This window comes from Maylandia zebra, linkage group LG23, assembly GCF_041146795.1.
Source record: "Maylandia zebra isolate NMK-2024a linkage group LG23, Mzebra_GT3a, whole genome shotgun sequence".
Classification (NCBI taxonomy): domain Eukaryota; kingdom Metazoa; phylum Chordata; class Actinopteri; order Cichliformes; family Cichlidae; genus Maylandia; species Maylandia zebra.
In genome coordinates, this window is record NC_135188.1 from 11,716,651 (window position 1) to 11,738,793 (window position 22,143).

General features: G+C 46.6%; 1 protein-coding gene across 2 annotated transcripts in view; it reads right to left on the reverse strand.

Moving 5' to 3' along the window:
• sema6bb (sema domain, transmembrane domain (TM), and cytoplasmic domain, (semaphorin) 6Bb) overlaps positions 1 to 20,693 on the reverse strand; it is a 132,834-nt gene extending 112,141 nt beyond the window's left edge. Inside the window, exon 1 of one of the 2 annotated variants that reach the window (XM_004552702.2) lies at positions 19,842 to 20,693. The gene's annotated coding sequence lies outside the window, so the exon portion shown is untranslated. Of the gene's footprint in view, positions 1 to 10,307; positions 10,808 to 19,841 lie in introns of those variants that run through there. The other variant, XM_076880006.1, reaches the window with a different exon arrangement.
• Between the last annotated feature and the right edge of the window lie 1,450 nt (positions 20,694 to 22,143).

Here is a 22,143-nt window from a genome sequence, read left to right on the forward strand (position 1 = left end):
AGAGAGGAGGGAAGAGAGGTTTTGGTAACCATCATCTTGGAGATCAAAGGCCTGTCTGCTTATTCCGCCTGCAGCCCTTCTCTTCAGTTTGGACGAAGGGAATAGGATATTGGGAGGGAGGAGGGGGTCTGCGTCAAGCAGCTGAGAGCAAAAACTACTTTTCCTCGCTCACTTTGCTCTCCTCTTACATCTGTCCTGATGCTGTCTCTCTCATTATCAACAACCTTCTATCAGACTCTTGACACGCATGCAAAGAAAGCACAAACAGAATCACAAACACGCTGCACACGCACGCACACAGAAAGATGGAGGTCTGCAAGAGAATCATGGAGTTAATGAAGCGGCGGTCACCCACAAAAGCCCGGGCGAGTCAGTGATGTGACCTTGATCTGTGTGACTCACACAGACCACTTTGGCCAATCGTCTCCGCCATCACCTCCAGCATTCCCTTCAATTTATTCTGTCCTTCTCTCTCCTCCACACACGGAAAGATAAAGGGCTTCCCCTTCTTAACCTGAAAGAGGGATTAAAGGGTAAAAAAAAAAAGAATCATAGATATATTCTCTGTAATCTTCAGGATTTCAAAAAAAACTTTTCTCAGCAAAAAGTTTCTCCCTTGACTTTGACTCCTCAAAACCGCTGTTGAGCATGGGTCTGCAACCGCCTGCACATTTTTAGCATTCATCTCAGACTCAGTTAAAAGTCCAAAACACCACCAGCAGACCACAGACGATGGCAAACAGCACCGACGGTGGGAGAGAAGGAGCGAAGAAAAGGGGGGGTGAAGGATTGACAGAGGTTCAGAATGGATACAGATCCTGCTTAATTTAGGTTCAGAGTCATGGCAGCATGGGAATCAATCATGACAGCTCTGTATCATATCACAGAACAGACAGTGTTGGCTATCGTGCTTCCCCCGTGGCCTGGAAAAGCCGCTGGGAATGCCAAAGGGGGAAAAAGTGTTTGCAGTGACTCGCTCGATTTAAATGCTAATATTAAAGTTAGCTTATGGATTTGGAATTTTAGATGTCGCGCTGCAGGTGAGACCCGTCGCTGCACGTTCGCGTAATTTAAGTGAGATGCAGAGAGACGGGCAGATTGGGGGAGGGGGTTCAGGGCTAAGCGACAGCAATCGAGAAGGGTGGAAGTGGACGTGACGCCTCGAGCTGAGCTTCCCTTTCTCCTACGCAGCCTCCCATATATCTCACTTGTGACATGACGTGTGGGAAATGTAAGAGCTGCTGTGTAAACATGACCTTTGACCTCTGCTTATCCAATATTAAATTGGAATGACAGTCGGACGGCCCCTCCCACCTCAAACCTGCGGCGCTAAGAGGAGCCATCAGGCCATCTTGAGCGAGGGTCACGGTAGACGGAGAGGGGAGGGACTGAGGTCTCCCCGGTCTTACAGCCTGACACACGGCTAAATTAAATGCTCCTCAGAGACGCCTGGATGTTTCTGGGTTTGCAAACATCCCGAGAAGATTGTTTTTCCCAGCAGAGACAAGAGCAACAGGAAAATCCTCGGAGTTTCATTCACAACCTCACTCGGGAAGAACTGTTGTTGTAGAGGAAGTCTGGGAAAAGGTGGGTTATCCTGTGCCTCGGTAGTATGTGCTCACTGTCGAACCCCTGGCAGTTTGAGGCTGATTTGGTTTCTTTAATGAGAAATGATTCTGCCCTCGGGGAATTGTACTAACTTTGTACAGGAGAGAGGGAGAGGAGTAGGGAGGTTAAGTTAACAGGACAAATAGGAGTCATATGTACTGTTGGGCTGTGCGGCCAAACAAAACACACGTTAGGGAACTTTGCGCAACAGCAGTTCCCTGTCCTTTGGCAGTGCAGTAAAGTTTCTCTCCCCACACCTCTGAACCTCGTTGGACCGCCAAACAAAATTACCCCCGTTTTGAAAGCCCACAGAGCAGCATCAGCTCTGCAATCCTGCTTTATCGCCACGAGAAGACGGCGTCATGGACAAACAAATAAACTTTCCTTTCTGCAGCATCCACTAAGTTAAGTGGGGTTTGGTGCCTTCTGATAGGTCAATTAGGATGGCCGATGGCCAGCAGCAAAGCCGGCGTTTGATTCCTAGACATCTGTTTTGCGTGCGGAGACCTCCTAATTGTCAGAGTTAAATGTGATGCAAATTCCTAATCGCATGCCAGTCTAATTACTGTAACTCAATCAGGAAGAGTCAACATAACTGCCTACATAAAAATCAATTACAGAGTTAGACTGTAAATATGTGCTGCAAGAAATCATCTATTGTTAGCGGCTCTTCCCAGATAATGGCCTGCTTTCAGTAACTAGCTGGGTGGCTAATGGAGGCTTAAGTTGCTGAGCCACGAATAAGCCAAACTAGTGCAGGAAATTCACATAATAAAAACACTCGAAAGTGAACTTATTCCAGCTCTGTGAGCGGCTGTTTATGTCTTTGTCTCACCTGAGTGGTGTTTAATAAAGAAAAGGGGCCGTATTTAAAAGCACTCACATCCTGTCAAACTCCCCACAGCTGGAGTGTTTGCATTTCAACTGTAAATTGCACTGGGACTTAAGTGGGGATGTGATAGATGCCCAGCGAATAGAAAAGGAGCCCTGCAGTGAAGCACCCTCTGCCAGCCGCTCTCATCTCCCACGGAGAGGGCAGGGTGCCATCAGCAGATGCTCTGACGCGTTCGTGAGGCGACGCAGAGTTAAATGAGATCGGCAGAGGGGCAAATAGTCACACGGCATCTTTGTCTGTCCCTTTTCTTTTCACCTCAGAGTGTAGTGATAATTAACCGAAGCCTCGCTGCGGTACGCAGATATGTCACGTTTTGGTTTCGTGTGTTTTTGTGTCAGAAAGAGCGAGAGGCACGGCACATTTCTAAATGCGTTTTTCAGAGCCGGGCTCTAAAGCGAGTCGGCTCAGAGCGACGGAGGAGAAGTGAAAAGACTTGAATCTGTTGGATGCAGAGTATATGTCATTATCAGTGGACACTGTGTACAGTAGACTGCTTTAAAGAGGTGGGGCCAGGCTGTGATCTGTCTGCACTTGGCAGGCCAAGACACTATGTCTCCCTGAGAATTAAAATCAAGCTATTCAAGCACCCGGGCACTCGGGACCTGCTTTGTGCTCTGTTTTATGCCACTTTAATATACAACTGACAGCGAGAAAAGCTAAAGGCGGAGTGAAGGAGGAAGCTGTGTGTGAGGAGAAAGCCGAGTCTAGGCGCTGTGGGTGGTGGTTGTGTTTCTTTGCACATTTGTGTTTGCAGTGAAATCTAAATTTTTCCTTCTTCAAAGCTGACCTTGTTGTGAAAGCAAAAATAAAGTCACAGCATTTCTTTCTTTTTTTCCCCAAAAGTTTCCCAGGATTAAAAGGTTTTCACTCCAATTCACTCGCTGGTATTTATATAGCACCAAATCCCAGCAACAGTCACCTCAAACTGCTTTATGTTGTAAGGTAAAGACCCCACTTATTTGGCGACAGTGGGAAGGAAAAAACCCCTTTTATATGTGGAATGAGACAAAATCAGTACAGAGTCGAGGAAAGCATGGAAACCCCAGTAATCACATCTTTAACAGTCAAATTCAAAAACCTGAAACCTGATCTGTTTCACTTTACCTGCAAGCAACACTGACGCTTCAGAAAATGCCACATTATGCTTTACAGCAGATCCATTTTATTCTATTGACGCACTCAGAGATGGCTGACGGATGACACACCCATGCCCTCACCCTTGTAATATCATTGCTTAATCTCCTTGGTAGCAATTACTTCTGAGGGGAACAAAAGCCAGCGCCAGGTAGCTATTACTGACATGGCAGCTTAATGAACAATACAGCCTCCTTTTCTATAAGGCCAATTTGCACAGCTAACCTAACAACACCCTGTCTAATAAAGGAAAATGTTTAGATCAGCAGACATATATGGCAGTCAGGCAAGCACGAGGTGAAAATCTCATGATTTAAGACGCAATTGAGCCGTGGTGGCAAAAACGCACCGAGCGTGGGCGAGTGAATAGGTTAAATAAGGGGGAAAAATATGGAGAACAATGCAAAGTGCACAGGAAGTGATTAAAAAAGGGTGGAAGCGCATAGGCTTAAAGCTAAGCACAAGCTAACTATGTGAAAGAGGCACTGCGGCAGAAACGGATGGATGAGAAGAGACGGGGCAAATAGGAGGGCAAAGCTAAAATGTCAGGGCACGGGGAGTCGGCGATGTATGGCACCAGGAAGGCCAATTGTGTGCAGCCGTGAAGGGATAAGAGGTCACGGGATGTCTGCACAGTCTGCAGCGTGTGTGCTGGAGTCAGCAGTGACACAGCACTAACCTCCCCCCACATGGCATTATCTGTCTCCCCAAAACCACAGGACATTGCTCAGAAAATACAGCTGTAAAAAAAGAGACAAGACAGGCAGACAGTGGGGCGGATAAAACACACAAGGTAGAATGGCAAAAGGAGGAGACATGAATTTGAGAAAATTGCCATGAAAAATTAAGATACTAATTACGATGGGAAAAAAATGTTAAAAAGATTGAGACAAAGTGTTGCTTTTAAAACAATTACGCACCGCCTTCCTTCCCGAGTGAAAATGAGGCCCGCAGACTGAAAGCGAGAATAAATGAGGCGGTGGGGAAGCAGTTGGGGTTCGTTTGGGGAAGGTGTGGATGTTAATCGTTTCCACCATCGGTTTATGAGAACCCAGCACGCTTTGTCTGCCCAAGCTCCTGTGTCGTCTATTTGCTGCGCTCGTCAGCCGCCTTGTTGCATAAAAACAGCCTCACAGGCAGGGAGACATGCACCTAAACACCAGTGTGTATATTTCTCTCAGGAATTGCATTGCGGAGGAGCGACTACAACAGCCCAAAGCCACAGGGAGTGTCTATAAATGCAAAGCGTGGCGACGAAATCCCCACAAATGACAGAAAATATGCAGAAACATGAAGTCAAAGAATCGGCTCTTGATAAGGTAGACTTCTCATCTTTCCGTAAAAATTTCCCTCCCGCCTTTCAGTGTCGATAAGATTCCCAGCCTTTGTTGCTGGGAGAAAAGCAAACAGCCTGAAACTACCTGCAGGATTTTTCTCTCCAGAGTTTCTCCCATGGGGGGGAGAACACGTTCACCTAATTCCTGTTTATCAGCCCAGAGAATCACTCTCAGTCTTCTTGGTTAATTAACTAAGTGGTGTCTCTAGGCCCTGTCGCCGCTAGGTGTCAAACTCTATCAAGCCACCCAAGTGTCTCAGACACTCTAACTTCAGGGAAAGCGCCCCTGGTCTTGTGATGATAATTGCAGTAGCAACAGGGGAACGAGAACATGCACAGGCTGAAACGATTACAAACATACAAAGGGGGGACGTGGCTTTCCCCTTAGCTCCTGTTCTCTCCGTCCCTCACACACATTGATGTTGCTTCCTTTAGTTCTGCTGAATATCTGCATTTTGGCGCCTTTATCTTCTTTCTCCTCTCCTCTGTGCTAATTTCGTGGCCTGCTACTCAAAGCTCTACTGTAACTGGGCTTGGCCTTCTTCTAAACTCCAGCAATCTTTCCCACTTACTCGGGCTTTTCTCCTTCACTACATCATGCTGTTCTCCACTGCTTCAAATTCTTCAATTTGCCCTGCTGGGCCTTGGCAAGAGGCAGCCACGCTCTTCCTCTGACCAAACTTCGATTGGCCCACTTCGAGCTCTCGCTCTAGGGTCATTTATTTCTTTCTTTTCCTGGCATGCACCAAGCTGCATTCTTCCAAACGCACTTATGCAGCAATGGAAATCATTTTGGAAGTGGCCCAGGCCCTTCTCCTTTTTTGTACCCCAGCTGACGCCCACAGAGAGAACAAGAAGGAATTGTGGGAGAGGAGAGGGAGGAGAGGAGAGGGTTCCAGGTCAGTTAGACACTCCAGCTCATACACAGTGCACACACTGAGAGACAAAACCAAGTGTTTTGCTTCTCCTGGTCTTCAGATTTGCACAAAGATCGCTCTGGAGAGGAACAAGGCTTCTCTGGCTTTACTGGTCTTCTTCCAGTTGAACTCCCACAGTCATAAGTGAGGGCACATTCACTGACACTGAGCCTGTACTTTCAGTGGAACAGTGAAGCCATCACCTCCTGTCACACTGTCAGGTCAGTCGTGCAGGATGGAGACAAAACACACTGAAACCGGAGGACTGGTGTATCAGACCTGGGATGACTCACATCCTCCCGACATGAACCAAACAACAGCTTAGTTAAAATTTTCCACATCCAGTGGTACTGCTGGTTTTGGCTCAGCATGGTACTGCATTGTTACTTCTACTCGGAGCTGATGCACAGCTACATGTTGCCACCGACTGCTGGCACTTGGGGGGTGGGTTGAAATTATACGTAACAACCAATCACGCGGGCCACTTTTGCTCTTCTTTGAGGCGATGTCAGCTCAGCGTCTGATGAGAAACCGAGTGTTAAAGACAATGAACGCTGTCTCATGCAGCCATTGTCTGTGCTTCTTTCATTCGACAGGCAGCATGCTGCTGGCGTTTTTGAGTACTCAGACTAAGTGTGACTTTATAGCTTCTGTGCACTGGTTGAATTCCCATAATACAGCTGGAGAGCCACACAAGCAAACAGCAATCCAGGACCATAAATGTGCTGAGAGGAGCGCGAGGGGTGGGTGAGGCACTGGCACAACCAGCTAAAAGACATCATAGAAACTCAACTGAAATGATTTTTTAGTATTTCCACCATAAACATATTAAAAACATTCAGAAAATTTAAATTATGAATTCTAGTTAACTAAGGGTTTAGTTGCTGCTTATCGCTGATCTTAATTCTTACAGTATAATCGAGTCTGTGTGCCGTTTGTAAGAATATCCCATTATAAAAGCAGCTTATGCAACTCGTCATCTAATTATAACGTTTTTATCAATTTAAGCTTCCTGAGGTCCGGTCTTTTTGCAGCCGTGTGTAGGTGGAGGTTGTGCAGAGGCCATATAATTATGCCCTGATTTCAATGGGTTGTCCATGAGAGGGTTGGAGCTTTAAGCCTGATCTGATATTATCGAGGCCTCTCACAAAAGGCACGACCCGTTTTAGGCAGAAACTCTATTACTGCCCAGTTAAAGTGCCAGGCCGAATTTCACATTCTGACACACATCATTACATTAGCAGGAGATCCTGGCCCATTCTCTCAATTCTCCTGGAATAACAGATTTTTGAAGGCTGACACTCTGGCTAGTTTCACTCACCCCCTTCAGGGAATGATTTAACTGCTGATGCTGTTTAATACAAACACCAAGTCTCTCTAATGCAGCTTTCTTTGTCTTTCCTTGGCTGTAACATTTCAGGTGGGTTAGCGGAGGGGGGGTTCTGACATTTAAAGAATAAACTTGACTCTTGCTCCTAAATTTGTCCCCTGCTCTATAAATAAAGCCGGCCCTCGAATGATAGGATCTCTGTTCTATGTTAAGAGTACAGTAATGGTAGGAATTTGCAGTAGTTTACATAAAAGATAAATAACAGTTGAAACTATATATTTGTGGATAAAACACTGGTCAGGGTGAGAATTTCAGTCTTCGTTTCCTCTTCGCAGTATGTTGTGTTCCAGCTGTAATGAAACAGCAGCGATGGCTCTGAGGGTTTGTGCTTTCCTTCCCTCTGAAGCCTGCCTGCATTTTAAACAGTCTCAGCACATCTAATTATAACAAAAATGCCGTATACGTTAAATCTTATTGCTTTTTTCACCCATTCAGGGACACCACTTAGTGGATTCACAACACCAAGAAAGTCATTTTCTACTTATAAATATGGCGTTTTCTCTTTTTTCCCCTTTTTGGACTGTGTGGGGTATTTTATTCTTTTGACCCATCTCACAAACATAGACAATAAAAACAGCCTGCTACTAGGACAACTCTGCTTGTCCTCCCAAAAATCTCTGAATCTGAGTATCTGTGTACAGAATATGTACATGATCTCACATAGGGTTTTGTGGATGGTCTCTGTGGTTATTTCAGTTAAATTCACTGAACTCTGTATGAAGAATGCTTTTAATTAAGATGGTAATTAATGCATTAAAACCTACGACACCATAACCGTCACGAGCACGGAGAAACCGAAACAACGAGCAGGCAGAGGGACACACAAATCCGTCCACACAGGCTCAGTCGCCATCTAAATAAGATGGGAATCCATTTCTGACACAGAATGAGATGTCAAAGGGCTCCTTGCAGCCGTCGGGATGATCTAAGACAAAAATGACTCAATGTGAGTGGGCATTCTGATTTTTCACACTCGTGTGCCAGCAAACGCTTTGCCTCGTTACTCCAAAACCATGGCCCGCTCTTTCCAAGTGCACAATCGGTCACGTTAATGAGATGCACAAGAATTAGAGTCTCAGGAGGGTTTGGAGGAGAAACCGGTTGCCTTGGCCGTACAGCCTTAAAAACGAGCAACCTCTGAACGGGACCGCTGAGACGCCTGACGATCACAACGCCGTGTACCTGTACTCTGAATACATAAAGGTACTTTAGCTCTGAGAGTGCTGTGATAAAATCAGTGTTGTTTCCTTAATCACACTGATGCGGGCTGCTGAGGGAGGTGGACGGAGGTCTGGGACACGCCTAAAAACACGAGATGTGTTTACGAGCAAAGATTAAGGTTATTTCTATTACTAGCCTCCCCTGTGTGTCTGCGTCCCCTGGCACTTGGTGATGAAAGAGAACTAGTTCACCAAAATACAGCGACGACTCTGTGTTCTGCTTTGAGATTTATCACCGTGTTCACTTGCACGGGCACTCCTTAACCTTCGAGTCTAACCGAATATCGACTCCTCGGTGAAAACGGTTGTGTCGGCGAGCGCACGAGTGCTCGCGCTCATGTTGACGTTTCAGGAACTGTGTCTCGTTCTCTCTCTGTCTGTGTCATTGTGTCTCTCCAGGCTCTTCATTAGTTTCTGCCTGGGTACTAATGAGTGATACCTGAAACCTGCCAGTGGCCTCGGTCTATCCCTCCACCCAGCAAAGGGCGGCCTTCGGTGGCAGCGTCTCAACGCTTTTTTCAGAAGTTGGCTAGCTGCCTGCTGGAGCCGGTGGTGCTAAGGTGTATTAATGAGCCACTGAGCCAACCTTGTGTATGTGTGTGTGTGTGTGTGTGTGTGTGTGTGTGTGTGTGTGTGTGTGTGTGTGTGATGACTAAAGAGTCCTCCGGCTGCCACTCCACATTCCCCCCTCCCCTCCTCCTGATTCCACCATCCAGGGATCTATTCATTTTTAATCAGGTGAGTATCCCAGCTAGAGTCCTTGACTGTTGCCAGAGAAACCACTTGCACAAATACACGCAGAGAAACACACATACACACACACCCAACTCATTTCCCTATCTGCTCTGATTCACACTTTTACATTTGTAATCCTCGCTAATTTGTAATTTTGCTTCTGCGTGCTCCCCTCAAGAGAGAGAAACTAATTTCAGGAGTGAAAAGGGATTATCAGATGCAAACGAAATCTCCCCACCTCTCGACAAAGATACCGATGTAGACAAAAAGTGTCTCAAAGCCTGCTTCATCCTGGATGGTAACTCTCAAGGAAGAAGCAAGTCAACTGCTGCACTTGCAATTACTCCTTATCAGCAGCGGGGAGCGAACTTGACAATAGCAAGAAAACGCTGAGCTGTGACGGATCATAAAACACAGGCAGACGTGAGAGCGGAGAACGTAATCGGCTCGATTTGCTTTTTGGGAATTTTGTTTACGTACTAATGTATGAATAAGAGGCCAGGTGCCTAAAGAGTGTGTGTGTGTGTGTGTGTGTGTGTGTGTGTGTGTGTGTGTGTGTGTGTGTGTGTGTGTGTGTGCGCTCCACATAGAGAGCCGTTATAGCAGAGGAGTGTTATTACATTCATTAAGGCGCTCACAGTGGCTTGCTCTTCTCAGCTGTGTGGTGACTCAGACCTGTCAGACGACTAATTCTCTTCACATTTTTACTTGCCTTGTTGTGTTATTGCCAGACAAAGCAGGGGACCCTATCATATTAACCTACCCACCTACTCTCACACACTCACGCTCACTTTGACTGCAAAAATGAGCCGAAGGAACAATGGAGACACACACAGAAGAGGAAAAGATGGAAGAAGGGGGAAAATGTCTATGCTGGGAGACAGCTGGCTAAAGCCCGGAAGACAGTAAATTAGCCTTCTGATTAGATTTGAAAAGCTGCAAAGGAAATGAACATAATGCACCCAATTAAAAGAAAAGACAGCCATAAATACCGAGTGTCAAGCAGTTGTTATTTCTGCCTTGAATAAAGCTCCAGAGAGTGACAATAACAACAACGCTGTCATGTACTTACCACTCTGGCATCATTTTATGCTGTTACGATCCATATTGCTGCATCTGTCAACTTCACCTTTGATGTCAGAGCTGAATCAAACCAAGTTTGGAGGTGATGAGGAAAAGTAGATAACAAGCCAGACCATAATTGGTCCACATGTCTTTAAAGCCTTGTGTCATGAAAGGGGACAGAAATCCGAACCAGGGAGCAAACACTGGAGCCCCGGAGCTATCCGGGCATTATAGCCTGGAGCCGTCCTCCCATTACGGCCTCAGCCCTGCAGAGCTTCAAAGCCACAGCACTTTTGTGGCCGCAGAGAGGATCCCGGTGCCAGGTGGAGCGGCACGAGCCAAGCCCAGAGAAAAAGAGAGTAAATAAAAATAAAGACTAAATGCTCAAAACGGTGCTGTCCGGCAGGCAAGCGATAAAAACTAAAACCTCACTCAAGGATAAGTGCCATCTTTAACATTTGGCAGGAGCAGCGCTCACCAGTGTTTCTGTAACTAAGCACTCGGCTCGCACCCTCGGGCTTGAGCAATTAAAGACACACTCACTGAGACTCATCAATAACAGAAAAATTGAAGAGAAAGAAAAATCGCGTTACAAATGAAAGGAATGCTGAGGAGGCAGGAGGTGGATCCGGGAGGGAACTCACTGGCTGCCTGTTTTATAATGATTCGGATCATTTTGCTCTGTTTTTCTTGCTGTTACACCAACAACGTGGAAGCTTTTCCTCTGTTGCAACGCCCTTAATGTTGCATGCTACATGACATATCTCAAGCCTGCAGAGCTGGAGCTCGGGCATTTTCTGTCTTGTTTATTGCTTCGGTTTAAACTCTGGTATCAAGTTTCTTTGTGCTGCTGCTGCAGAAAGCCAGATGAGAGCGTGGCTGGTTTTGAAATGAAACAGAACAAGCGAGGCTATTTATAAGAAGCAAGCAGATAATTGTTGAAAAGGTTAGAGCAGCCACAGCAGGTAACAAGTAGGCTGCGTGTTGATGCACACAACAGGATGTCAAGGCACCATGGTGATGATGTTGCCAGGTAAGGCGAGGTCAAAAAGAGCAGTTGTTTTAGGAGTTACTGAAGTGGAGCTTTGTCAGAATCAATACACCCAGAGCCTTAAACAAGAAGACAGCGGCCACGTTATCGAATTAGAACCAACACTTCAACATTTCAGCTTTAGTGAAGAAGTACTGCGACTGCATTTATAAGGAAAGAGCGCATAACGGCAGCAAAAATGCAATGTTTTCTGCCACACTAACATCACGTAATTGTAAAAGGAAGAGACAGAAACAAATGTGGGCTCAAATATCAAACAGTAGGATTAGAGAAATGTTTGAAGTGTGACATCAAACACACATGAGCATAAACTGGAAAACTATGTAAATGTTTTCTTTGTTTATTCTGTGTCTATATAGAGCAACATTTCCCAGGCTTTCAGAGACAGACTCGCATTCTCAGACAAAGACGCAAAATCGATACAGCAGAGCGAACAAACTGAACCGGGGAACGTTGCGGTCATCGTAACAGACATGTTTAAATACTGTGTTTATTGGACACGTTTGTGGCATAAATACACAAATGAGTAGCAGCGGGGGAACTCATTTATTCACCCATTCATTTCTTTCCTGCTCAAACTCATTCACCCACACATCCGTTCCTTCCTCGCTGTTCTCGTCTGTCGGTGTCTCTTCTGCCTGCGAGCCTCGCTCGGCAACCCGAGAATCCAAGGTAGCCAAACCTAAAGGACCTACAGGGCCGTGCATCATTTAATGACAGAGGCTGAGAGATGCCTGACGGACTGCCAAGTCCCGAGACGTGCTGCGTGAGTCGAGCACAAACACTCCTCCGTAGTGCGGACATGCATTCGCACATGTACCCATCGTCGGCATGTAGGAGGTGTGCGTGCTTGTGTGCGTGTGTGGTTGTGTGTCACGTTGGTCCTACCGAGACAGAAATCTTGCGAGTGTATATCTCGGTGGCGCCATACGGGACAAAGAAAGGGTCCAAGCTCAGGCCCCCCCTGAGTGTGATGATGAGGTAGGAGGATTCAGGATGACACGGTCCAATTTGGAGGTTTAGAGAAAAATCAAGCTATGAATAATGAGAACATGATCATGGACTAAAGGATCTACTGACTGGATATTGCATCAACATTTTTTTTAAAAGCCACCCCTTCTCGTCTTCTGCCCTTGCCTTCCCACAGAAACGAACGTTTGAGTGAACAAGCAAATGAAAGTAAATGCTGAAGCCTGGCCTGAGCTCTGAATGTCACAGTCAGTCACTGCAGCCTCCCTCTAAGTGATGCAGACAGAGCCCCATTCTGATTGCCTCACCAGCAAAGCCAAGGGGTGAAAAACATTTACATGCAAATACAAATGACCCACTAGCTACTGTGTGCACGCTAGCTATGGTATTCTGAATGCACAGCAACTGCAGAGAAACCCGGCATAGAGCCGTTGCCAATCATCAGCTCCATTGTAGCACGCAGGCTTTAGAAGGAGGTGTTATGTGTGTAGGATATCAATTATTTTGCTTTTGTGGCTTATTGGTTTGTTACTGCTATTGTCACTGCTTCTCATATCAAGCGAAATGAATGTTAATGAATTCCGACCAGGACTACTGCATTAACAGATTTGCTGTGAAAAAGCTTAAATCCATAAATCATTTTCCACATAACTCCTCGGTATACAGACCGTCTACCATCCCCACAGAATCCACTCATCTCTGACAGCGGTGGCTAATACCGTGTAATCAACCATCCACTTTCAGCTGGAACAATTGTAATCCATAACCCATCATAACAAACATGCCTCTCTGTCACGCTCAAGTGGTTAAGTACCAGGGGACAGATTGCCGGTGGACGGGCCGAGTCTCCGGGGGTCTTGGACGAGGGGAGACCCTGGCTCTCGTCCTGGCTGTCTCACACGGCTGGGACGCTTGGATCGAGGACCCGCCTGCTGTCATCAGACCTGTTGCCTCCAGATGGGTCCCAGTCTGATTCTGCGATTTCTGTCCTCATCCCGCCTCCACTCCTTATTTCAGCTCTTCTCATCCGAGACATCCAACTCGACCTTGCCTTGATCTTTTCAGCACTTATTAACAAAGCCCCAAATCATCATCCTTTTTGTTCTTTAACCTTGACATTCAGCTTTGTTAGCTCTGTGTGAAGCTTTCATCTCATCTCTCCCTCATTGGATCGACTTCCTTGGCCAAAATCTCCAGTGCGTGGGGGTGTTTGTGAGCGCGTGCACACATGCATGACGGTTGGGAGACGAGCAGACGCACCGCACAGCAAGACCTCTTTGATTCAGCACAGCAGAGACCCACAGCAAGGCTGTACATTAATTGGTGCTTCTGAGCCATTAATTTAGGCAAGTATGTTGAAGGACCCACTTTGCCTCCACTTTCCAAGAGCAACACAGGCTGAACAAGCCTCCTCTCAAGACCCTTCAACTGTTTTCCACCTCCCCAGCTTCCCCACATACCTTGCAGTGCAGCTCCATCCATAAACCATACCCTGCCCTGCCTCACTCACTCCCCACTCTCTCTTCATTTCACCATTACTGAGCGAGGAGAGACAGCAGGTCACAGTCTCTGCTCCGTCCCCTCCACCTCGCCAACTGCCCTCCGCCCGGTGCCAGCGAGCCATAGTTTTCTTTTTGTTTTTTCAGCATGACTGATTCCCTCAGGTCACCGAGCACATTAAGCTGTTAATTACCTCAAAGCACAAAACAAGTGGCAGCTTGGCAGCACAACGAGACATTAACTTTTTTGTTTTTTTAAAGAGTACAGTCAGAAACTTAAAACCGCGATGCTGGAGAGACCGGAGCAACACGAGCAAAAAAACCCAAAACAAAACAAAAAAGCTGCAGCAACAACAGCCGTAAACAACTCTGTCAGCAGCAGACTCAGACAATGCCGACGTGAGAACACTGATTTTATTTTTGCTCTTCCTCCGCAGCCATAAAACAACCAGATAAAGTCATTTGGGCTGGAAGTTCCCCAAAGAAATGAATCAGCCATAAAACAGCAGCGGGATAATACCAGCCCGGCCCGCAGGGCATGCTTTTTTCAGATTCACGCTGTGCCGATGCGGGAAATGATTCAGGATGTGTGTGACCGGCATCCTCTTCACCGTGTCTGCAACCGCACAGTTGTTAAACTGTGCCTTATTAGTTATGCTCTTCGTTATCATAGCAACCTAACAAGGGAGATCTAGCCAAGGAGGTGTACAACATGTGTCTGTGAATGCTATTATAGAAATGAGTGTTGCTATTTTTATCACATCAGAGAAGAAAAATAATATAATTGCGGCATTGCTGCTGGCACTGAATGTGGTGCTCTTTGCTTTGGGCCTGTGGAGGCTCGTTTCTGAGTGGGAGTCTCAGTCGGCTGGTCGTGTTGTATTTGGGACCAGAGACCCTCATTAGTTTCTTCTCTTGCTAAAAAAAAGGAGGCTCTGTTGACACAGAGACGTCAGGAGTGTGAGAGTAACCCAAAGAGTGTGTATTCATGTCTTTGTGGGGACCAAAAATTGGAAGTTTACTATACTTATGGAAACCAAAATCATGGTCCCCACAAGTTTGAAGGCATTTTTGAGACTCAAAGTGTGGTTTTAGTGACAGGATTACAATTGGGTTATGGTTAGGTTTAGGGTTTCATTTTGCATGGTTAGGGTAAGGGGCTAGGGAAAGCATTATGTCAATTAGATGTCCCCCAAAAGATATGAATGCAAAAAGGCTGTGGAAAACACTGAGCTCACACACACACACACACACACAAATTGTTTATTTGCATCGGGGAAGCAAACACCGGTGTCCATCTTCATCGCGTCTGTCTGCCTCATCTTTCAGTCCTGGATCGCTCCTGGTTCGGTTTACAATTTACATGTGACAGTGTCTCTTTCTCACTGTTGCAGATAATGAAAGAATCTGCTGCTCGTACCTTATTCACAAACAGGAAAACACACACACACACACACACTCCCTTTGGAGATACAATAAGCCTGTATGGGATGGCAGCTTTGCAATGGGAAGCATCTTCATTCAGCAGCCACTTGGCCTGTAGTGATAGCTGCTGCATTCTTTGTTGCTGCCATACTGCACAACCTCAGGCTTACACAACACGATCCCACTCCGACTTCTTCTCGGGGACATTCTGTCACAGCTAAAGGGCACGGGAAAAATCCTGAAATTAAGACTTTACAAATTCTGAGGAGAAACTGGCTCGCGGCTGCAGATGAGAGCGGCTATACGAGGCAGACTTTTCAAAGAACACTGAAAAACCACTTATTATTGACTCTATCGAGCTTCACTTCTTTGAACACTCATCTACTCTGGCTGCCTCGGCTTATTTGCACTGGATGCATAAGAGACGTGAAGACGGGGAGATGAGAGCGAAAGGAAGACGGGGCTGGAAAAACAAGTGATTAAAAGATAAAAGGGAGAGAGCAGATGATGAGGGAGCAGCGGTGTGTGATTAAATGGCGGTGGTGGTCCCATTGGGCTGTGGGTCTTATTGCATTTTAATGGGGGGGCTGGATGATCTTTGACCCTTTGTGAGGCAGTGGTAACACCTTAGTGCAGATCAAACTGCCAGCCTTGACAAACCCCCAACCCATGAAAGGCAGCTGGGCACTGAGAATGAGGTGTGTGTGTGTGTGTGTGTGTGTGTGTGTGTGTGCGCGCGCGCGCGTGCGCGCGCGCAGGGTCACAAGCAGATGTGTTTATCCTGCTGCTATGGCAACTCCAGCAGTAGCCTTGGGCAAATAACAACAAGCAAAGCAATGTGTGTGTGTGTGTGTGTGTGTGTGTGTGTGTGTGTGTGCAGGAGGGAGAATTTGAGATGACAGGATTTTCAAAATACGAGCAGCATGATTAAATATAAGTTTTCAATTCATACACCTCCTGCCTGCACCCCCACTTTCTCCCTCCCCGGTTGCTGGCCTGCCCCTCAATCATCAGTCCCTTCTTTTCACCTTCTCTTTCTCCAGCTCCACATGCTAAGTGGGAACATTGTTACGGTCAATTTGTCCCATTCAGGGTCCCAGTGGGCAGTGTCCCTGCCCTGACAGCCTGCAGACGGAGACCACACTGCCTGAGAGGCCTTGACATCAAGGTCCAAAGGAGACTTAAGAGCGAGAGGGGGAGGAGGGGGGTGACGAGAGGTAATGGGGGGGGGGGGGGGGGGGGGGGTACTCTGAAGAGAAAGGAAGAAGAAAAAGAGACCTGGGTGCCGGGTTTAGCATGAGCCCCCCGGACCGTGCAGCTCAATAGTATTTCGTCTTATTTCATCTGTCAGGCTCACACTAGATTGATGTAGGTGGTGAGAGCTTTGCTCCCTCGAAGGATGCTTCGAATAGTTCTGCTAGGCTGGCAAAAACCCAAGAAGATGTATGACAGCCCAAACAAACCTGACGACACGATCTGGATTATTTATTCAGTTTATGAAACCTGACATCAGAAAACAGCACCACTGTCTAACCAACTGGAGTATTCCCAGTATCACTGCAGGTCTTTACTATCTGGGAGAGGGCAATGCCTGGAACTGGTTATCAATATCATTCGAGAAAAATGGCTTGGTGTTGTTTTGTTTTTTTTAAAACAGGTAGCCCTCATCGTGATGGTGCACACGGATAATCATCTGTGCCCTTTAAAGAACAGATAATAGATGCAGAAGAACAAGAAGAAACCCTGGCAGTAAGGAGGTCTAAGAAGGCTTTTCAAATCCTAGTTTCTAATCACAGATTTCAGGTTTCTACAAATTTCTTTCTGCAGTCAGATGGAATGAATGTAAAAATAAAACCTTGATGAGGTAAGACTTAATGCCGTAACATTTTCCTCAGCCAATCTGGAAAACAACGCTTTGTCTGACTAATCTATGTTTTTGATTTCTATGCTGGAGCAGACCCAGTCTCACAGGTGACGTAACCCCCCCGGCGGGGTGCTGGAGGAAGGTGCAGAAGAGGGATTAAGTCACTGCATAAAGGCACCTGTTATTTTAGCACACAGGGTGCAACACTTGCCCCGAAGCAAGGGGTGCAGAGCGGCTGTTGGTGTCAGAAATGAGGCACAAACAGGGCACCCATTCAAGCCAGGCTGGACAGTGCTGAATCACACTTGTATAGGGCTCAGACACACTGACTCACACACATGCCCTCACAAAGTCCATACACAGGAAGGCAGACACAATATGAAGAACACTGGTCCTTGTGGTTCTCTTTGACAGACATAGACAAACTCTCATTCTGCCTCCCTCTTTGACCTGCACACACACAAACAATTCCCGTAACTAAATTGCGATTCCGACTCCAGACCGCGGTGGATCTGTCGAGGGCATGCGTGCATGGTGGGATATTGCAGATCTCCCTAAATTAGCTAACTTTATAATAAATCACTGGGCACTGCTAGCCAAGGATTAGCCAAGCTCCAGTGAGCGGTTTGTTAAGCTTCGAGGAGAAAACGCCGCCAAAAACTGACATCAGCACTGGGACCTTGGAACAGTCTAACCCCCTGCCTCGTTTCATTTAGCCTTGTTATCCGAGTTCTCCATTGACAAAAAAAAATCCTGCTCCTACGTTTGGATCTAACTCGGATCTATTACTTTTTCTTCTGTTGGGGTTTTTCCACTAATCACTTTTAGTGCTCAGGACATCAGCTCCAACATCAGGCACACCATTTCATCAATCGCTTTCCTTATGTTTGCCTTTTATAATTTTTTGTGCTATCTTGTCCCCCACTGAGTCATTTCTCTTGGAAGGAGCAATGCTTCCTACTGTCTAGTTATTTATATACTGAGTGAGGAAGCATTTATCCCCCCTTCACTGCATGCACAAACTCCTCGGATTCAGCTTTGCTCAGGTAGCTCATTATGAATCCCATCAAAAGTCACTTTTGTGAAGCTGTTAACGAGTTCAATCTAATTTCTTTTTCAGTAATGCTTACGGTTATATTAGCCTTATCTGTCGGAAGCTCTAATGTCTGTCTCTTAATAATTTTCATTCCTCAATCTTGTTAACAACCTAAATTTTGATCAGTTTTTCCATAAACACGTCACAATGCTTCTCTCCTAAACTCTCACAGGGTGTTTGGTCCATGGCTTCCAAACAAATAAAACCTGTATCCATTACAGATCCTATCACAGCGGTATTTCCTCTGCCGCCTGTTTATTAATTTCCTGTGATAGCATTTGTCTTGTAATTACTGATTGTGTGATGGGCCTTAAAAGGGATGTCAGCACTTGAGAAAAAGAGGACAGCTCCCACTCTGTCACGTCAAAGATGCCTCGACACATTAGAAGGTTTCCAGTTCACGATCATCTCTGCGTCCTTTTCGCCACAAACTTGTATGTCCCTTAAGAAAGGTCTGAAACAGACTGGTGCAGCAGGATGTGAGCAGCAGGGACAGAGGAACTGTGTGGATCCTGCGGCAGCAACCCCGAGCCCTGGCTGTCAGAGTGGGTGACAGCCCGGACTCGAGGAAGAGGAATTAAAGAGGCTCTTGTCCTCGAAGGCTGATTGACAAGGTAGCGACAGAAAGGTTAGTGGAGGTGCTGGTATTCTCTTAGCTGTGCCTACCCTCACACTGGTCCGGGGGCACTGTCTCACTCTTTCAAGATGTCTCTCTTATTCTTCTCTCCCCTCACTTACACCAGTGCTTATTATAGGAATGCCTCGACCCTTGGGGACTGCACTTTCCAGTCCACAAACCTCAGCTTTGGACAAAAGGAAGCTGAAAAGCAATTTGAATTTGAAACAGGGACCGCAACAAAAACACTGCCCCCAAATGGGAGAACTTCAAGATACCAGGAGCCAGCTACTGAGAAGTAGTGGTCCTTGCACAAAAGCAAAAATGTGATTCTGATACTATCCAGCCAACTAGCCCAATGTACTGTAAAGACAGCAGCTACTGCAGAGGGAGGGGGGGGGGGGGGGGGGGGGGGGAGAGATGACAGAGCTTGAAGGCAGGAGTGGTGGACATTAGGGGCCCAGCGGGTAGGACTTCAGAACAGACCAGCAGCAGATAACATGCAATCACACAAATCCCACTCACTGCACAAACAAACCAGTTCACAGAGAGGGGCCGTCTGACCAATCGGGTTCACTGTGCGTCCACTGTTCTGCAACTCTGGGTTTGGAAATGATGTTTTGTAATTGAGCCTTATGCCAGAGTCAAAGAGGATAAATCAAGAATTCACAATGAACCCTCCGGGAGAACCTGTTTGACTGAGCTGCACTGACACCTCATCACGATGCAATTAGTCAAACCTTAAGGATGAAAATCCATACCGATGGATGGAAGGTGAAGCGCCTTCGGGCTGCGGGCAGCAGAAATCCGCCTGTTTTGTGCGTAGCTGCAAGCTACGCAGTATGATATTTGTACAGTGAGAGCGACTGTAGCGCTGATGCACAGAGACCAGGTTAGCCCGGTCCTGTGGGTCGGCTCGGTTCTGATGAGTACATTTCTTCCTATAATCATTTTTCCCCGAAAAGCGCCACAAAAAGCGCACCACACCTCACCTCCACACCGGACAGCTCGGTCCACTTACCTCTCACTATCAGGGACAAGAAGAGTGAAAGCAGCGCGAGTCCGTTGTGTCTCCTCACTGGGTACAAAATATCCGAGAGCGAGCTCGTTACTGCGTTACCAGATCCGGTGGAGGGCTTTGGAAACTACTCCTCCCTGCCGCACCTGTCTCTGGCAAACGCTGATCTCGTACGCTGGCCTGACATCCCCCAGACAACTGTCCGAACCCCCTGCTAGTGTGAGCGCACACACGGACACACACACACGGGGCACCACCTGTCCACGGTGCAGAACAGCCCACAAAGAGCTCCTATGTCGCGCGGCGACACATGGCATTCCCCGTTAGTGTCTGCAGCAGCACTCCCTCACAGCCGTCCGAAATCTCCCCCCGAGGGACGTGGACGCGCTGGGAGCAGTGGGTGACGAACAGGAGAAAGCGACAACGGGCGTCCGGCACAGTGGCACAGCAGCTGCGGCGTTTGGGACTGACATCTGCCGCTCTCAGCCTCGCGTCCTCACAGCAGTGCGCTCTCCTCCGCGCCTCTCAGAGAAAGAAAGGACTTTTCCTCACCGCCTGTGCGCCACACCTTCGCGCAAAGCCGGGCTCGGGGTCCAGCGCAAAGTCCCATTCATCCGCTGATCGCGAACAGTTCCGCTCCGTGAGCGGCACTCTGGAGCTCCGGTGGAGTCGGAAGACCTCGGCGTTTCTTCTTGCGGCAGTGTGAGCTACAGCATCTCCGGCACTGAGCCTGTTAGAGCCAAAACCTGAAGCAGAATCATGCAGCGAGTGGAATGGAATTGATTAATGACTAATTGGGCTTAAACGGTGAGGCAAGCCCAAAGCCTCCGAACATCAAAGTCAGGCAGCTGTTTGGGGCATGCGCGCTCCTACAGTCAGCTCAGTGTTAACTCAGTTTCACGGTGGCAAAGTGATGACTGATTAGTGGCGCTAGGCACGAGTTCAAACTCAACCTGAGGCACGCACCTGACAGAGCCCGCCGTTCTTTACTCCAAGAGACCTTTATTCTGAAACACAAACAACAAAAGGTTTGGAGAAGTTCCTCACGGTTCCGCTTACTGTGCTGACGTTAAGATGAAACAACGAGGCCGATTCAAAGCCGTTTCCTGATAAAGATGAGCATTTATTGCTCTCCTCTCTGTGGAGCAGTGTGGAAAGTACTTGAAATAGGCTTCCAGGGAGCAATAAAGCGGATCCAAATAGCCTACCCGAGGATGCATGTTGATCACACAGTGTCCCAGTGTCATCTATTCCCAACATGCGCGAAATTCACCACATTTAAACCTCGAAACAAACAGCTGAAAGACATTAAAATGCAAAAATGAAATCATCCCCTATGAAAAGAAAGTTGTTTTCTATTTAAAAAAAAAAAAAAAACTTTTTCAAGTGGAAACAATTTTAATAACAGTTCCTAAAAGTGCTGCTCACTGTAATTCCAGAAAAGCATTCAGCAACTTTGAGCAGTTTCCATGCTGAGTTTAAGCTCTTTCTGTATTTGCATCTTCTCACTGAGCCTAAATTAACACAATAGAGGAATAATTCCGTCTCATTAAATCTCAATAAGCCTCCAGTCAAATCTAATTGTTCCTCAGCACAATTTGGGGTTTGTGTTTGAAATGAATGTGTAACCAGTTGTGTTTGTTCAAGTGACACTGATATAAACAAGCAGGACTTTGAAAGGGAGCGGTGAGAGCCGGCAGTGCTGTTGCTGTGTTAAGTTAAAGGAGTTTAAACCTACTGGACCTTTCAGTGAAATTGCTTGGAGCCAAAGCTACTTTTAAGCTTTCATTCATGAATAATTAATTGCTGAAATAATGACTTTCGCAGGCTCGAAGGCTCATGTGTGTAGCTCACTCTCTTTAGCATCTTAATAAATCTACTGCAAGTGCTCTGACAGCCTTCATACAAGCTGCTGATCACACAGCAGAGCCTCTCCTATGAGGGAGATAGTCAAATAGCCATTCAGATTAAGATAAACTGTAATAAAGATTTCATCATCTCTGTTACTTTATGTAAGCAATACTAGTTTTTTAGCGGCAGATGTTGCTGCAACATGAATTTATCCCTTTTCTAAATCCACTTGCGTTCTGTGACTTTCACAGTAGGACTTTGCTTTGCTTGTTTGGTTTTTTGTTTTTTCTTATCTTCATTTGCACAGCCAGAATTTGCTTGCCCCAGCACTGTAATACTTATTAACATTATTTATCCTGCTTACTTTATCATCCCGTGCCGTCTGTGACTTTGTAGCTTCTGCAATTAAAACTTGAAACTTGTTTGTGTTCTCCACAAGAGAGTTGCTGAATGT